A 4,193-nucleotide genomic window follows, 5' to 3' on the forward strand; every position below is an offset into this window, starting at 1 on the left:
CTGCATCACCTGGTACATGTCAGACACCTTACCATCCCCGACCCACACCCCCGAAAGCACCCTATCCCTTACCCCCCGCGGGGGCAGCGAAGGGAACCCCTCACCTGCCGCCTAGCAAACGCCTTGACCTGAAGGTACCTGAACATATTCCCCGGGGTGAGCTCAAACTTCTCCTCCAGTTCACCACGGCTCGCAAACCTCCCGTCAATGAACAGGTCTCCCAACTTCCTAATGCCCGCCCTGTGCCACCCCAGGAACCCGCCATCCATGTTCCCTGGGACAAACCGGTGGTTCCCCCGCAGCTGGGCCTCCACCGAGCCCCCCACTTCCCCCCTGTGTCGCCTCCACTGCCCCCAAATTTTGAGGGTAGCCGCCACCACCGGGCTCGTAGTGTATCTCGTTGGAGGGAGCGGCAACGGCGCCGTTACCAGTGCCTTCAGGCTCGTGCCTCCACAGGACGCCATCTCCATCCATTTCCATGCTGCCCCCTCCCCATCCATTACCCACTTACGTACCATTGAGACGTTAGCCGCCCAGTAGTACCCAGAGAGGTTGGGCAGCGCCAGCCCCCCTCTATCCCTGCCCCGCTCCATAAAGACCCTCCTTACCCTCGGAGTCCCGTGCGCCCAAACAAATCCCAGAATGCTGCTGTTCACCCTCCTAAAAAAGGCCCTCGGAACGAAATGGGGAGGCACTGAAACAAAAACAAAAACCTCGGGAGCACCGTCATTTTAACGGACTGTACTCTACCCGCCAACGACAACGGCAGCATGTCCCACCTTTTAAATTCCCCCTCCATCTGCTCCACCAACCTAGAAAAATTAAGCTTGTGCAGAGTCCCCCAACTCCTAGCCACCTGAACCCCCAGGTACCTAAAACTCCTCACTGCCCTCTTTAGTGGGAGCCTAACAATCCCCTCCTCCTGATCTCCCGGGTGTACGACAAACGGCTCACTCTTGCCCAGGTTCAATTTATATTCCGAGAAACTCCCAAACTCAGCAGGAATCTCCATCACCTCCGGCATTCCCCCCACCGGGTCTGCTACATACAGCAGCAAGTCGTCTGCATACAGCGACACTCGGTGCTCCTCCCCACCCCGCACCAGACCCCTCTACCTCCCCGACTCCCTGGAGAGCCATGGCAAGAGGCTCTATTGCCATCGCAAAAAGCAAGGGGGACAGGGGGCACCCCTGCCTCGTCCCACGGTGGAGCCTGAAGTACTCGGACCTCCTCCCATTTGTCGCTACACTCGCTATCGGGGCCTCGTACAGCAACCTCACCCATTTAATAAACCCCACCCCAAACCCGAACCTCTCCAACACCTCCCCAAGTACCACCCACTCAACCCTGTCAAAGGCCTTCTCCGCATCAATGCCACACAATCTCTGCCTCTCCTTCTGCTGCCGGCATCATTATCACATTTTAGCAGCCTTTGCACGTTAGTGTTCAGCTGCCTCCCCTTCACAAACCCGTCTGATCTTCATGTACCACCCCCGGCACCCAGTCCTCTATTCTAGTGGCCAAGATCTTCGCCAGCAACTTGGCATCCACATTCAGCAGTGAAATCGGCCTGTATGATCCGCACTGCAAGGGGTCTTTATCACGCTTCAGGATCAGGAAAATCAGCGCCCGAGACATCGTCGGGGGCAGAACACCCCCCTCCCATGCCTTGTTAAAGGTCCTAACCAACAGGGGGCCCAACAGGTCCGCGTATTTCTTATAAAATTCAACCGGGAACCCATCCGGTCCCGGCGCCTTCCCCGACTGCATGTGGCCAATCCCTCTGACCAGCTCCTCCAACTCGATCGGCGCCCCCAGTCCCTCCACCTGCTCCTCCTGCACCCTTGGGAATCGCAGCCTGTCCAAAAAGCTCTCCATTCTCCCTCCTACCACCGGCGGCTCTGACCGGTACAGTTCCCTGTAGAAGTCCCTAAAGACCTCATTGCCCTCTGACCCCATGCCGCACCACCATTCTCACCCCTATCCTTCACTCCACCAATCTCCTAGCTGCGTCCCGCTTGCGAAGCTGATGCGCCAGCATCCTGCTCGCCTTTCTCCATACTCGTAGACCGCTCCCTGCGCCTCTCCACTGTGTCTCCGCCTTTCTGGTGGTCAATAAATCAAACTTGGCCTGCAGGCTACGCTCACTCCCCCAGCAATCTCTCCTCCGGGGCCTCCGCGTACTCCTATCTACACTCAACAGCTCCCCCACCAGTCTCTCATCCCCTCTCCCTCCTCTCCCACCTCTCCCTATGGGCTCGGATGGAGATCAGCTCCCCCCCTAATCACTGCCTTCAGAGCACTCCCACCACCATACCCCACCTGGACATCCCACAGTATCATTGACCTCGAGGTACCTCTCGATACATCCCCCGGACACCTCCTACACACCTCCTCATCACCACAACAACCCACGTCCGACGCCAAGGCGGGCGCTGATCCCGCACCTCCCCCATCTCCAGATTCCACCCAATGCGGAGCATGGTCCGAAATCGCAAAAGCCGAACACTCGGCCTCCTCCACCCTCGGGACCAGTCCCCTATTCAGAACAAAGAAATCAATGCGGGAATAAACCCTGTGCACATGGGAGAAAAAAGAGTACTCCCGAGCCCCTCGGCCCTCCCGAACCTCCAGGGATCCACTCCTCCCATCTGGTCCATAACCCCCTCAACCACTTGGCCGCCGCCGGCCTCCTGCCTGTCCTTGAACTAGAACGATCCAGTAGGGGATCCAGCACCGTATTGAAGTCCCCCCCCATGATCAAGCCCCCCCCCACCTCCAGGCCAGAAATGCGGCCCAACATACGCCTCATGAAACCAGCATCATCCCAATTTGGGGCGTACACATTACCAACAACCCAACCCTCTCCCCCTGCTAGCTTACCGCTCACAATCACATATCTGCCGCCACTATCAGCCACCACCTCAGACGCCTCAAACGCCACCCTCTTCCCCACCAGGATCGCCACCCCGGTTCTCTCGCGTCGAGCCCCTGAATGGAAAACTTTGCCCCACCCGCCCCTTCCTCAGATGGACCTGGTCCGCCACCTTCAGGTGGGTCTCCTAGAGCATGGCCACGTCCGCCTTCGCCCCTTCAGATGCGAAACACCCGGGCCTGCTTAACCGGCCCATTCAACCCCCTCACGTTCCACGTAATCAGCCTCCAGTCGAATTCTATAAGACATATGCAGACCTGCTGGGCCCTCTGTTGGTTAGGACCTTCAACGAGGCAATGGGAAGGAGGGGCTTTGCCTCCGACGATGTCTCGGGCGCTGATTTCCTTGATCCTTAAGCGGGACAAGGATCCCCTGCAGTGTGGGTCATACAGGCGATCTCACTCTTAAATGTAGACGGCAAGTTGTTGGCGAAGATTTTAGCCACGAGGATAGAGGACTGTGTGCGCAGGTTATCCACGAAGATCAAACGGGGTTCGTGAAAGGGAGGCAGTTGAATACTAATATACGTAGGCTTCTGAATGTTACAATGCTGCGGCGGTAGAAGGGGAGGCGGAGATAGTGGTGGCGATGGACGCGGAGAAGGCCTTCGATAGGGTTGAGTGGGGGTACTTGTGGGAGGTGCTGAAAAGATTCGGGTTTTGGGGAGAGGTTTGTCAGGTGGGTGAGGTGTTGTATGAGGCCCCGATAGCGAGCGTGGCCACAATAGGAGGAGGTTCAGCGTATTTTCGGCTATTACCGAGGGACGAGGCAGGGGTGTCCCTGTCCCCCCTGCTCTTGCGCTGGCAATTGAACCCCTGGCCATGACGTGAGGGGGCTGGTGCGAGGTGGGGAGGAACACAGAGTGTCGCTCTATGCGGATGACTTGTTGTTGTATGTGGCGGACCCGGTGGGGGGGATGCCAGAGGTAATGAGGATTCTCAGGGAGTTTGGGGGTTTCTCAGGGTACAAGTGAGGGCAGCATGGTAGCATGGTGGTTAGCATAAATGCTTCACAGCTCCAGGGTCCCAGGTTCGATTCCCGGCTGGGTCACTGTCTGTGCGGAGTCTGCACGTCCTCCCCGTGTGTGCGTGGGTTTCCTCCGGGTGCTCCTGTTTCCTCCCACAGTCCAAAGATGTGCGGGTTAGGTGGATTGGCCATGCTAAATTGCCCGTAGTGTCCTAAAAAAAAGTAAGGTTAAGGGGGGGGGTTGTTGGGTTACGGGTATAGTGTGGATACGTGGGTTTGAGTAGGGTGATCA

This window comes from Scyliorhinus canicula, chromosome 1 (assembly GCF_902713615.1).
Source record: "Scyliorhinus canicula chromosome 1, sScyCan1.1, whole genome shotgun sequence".
Lineage (NCBI taxonomy): Eukaryota > Metazoa > Chordata > Chondrichthyes > Carcharhiniformes > Scyliorhinidae > Scyliorhinus > Scyliorhinus canicula.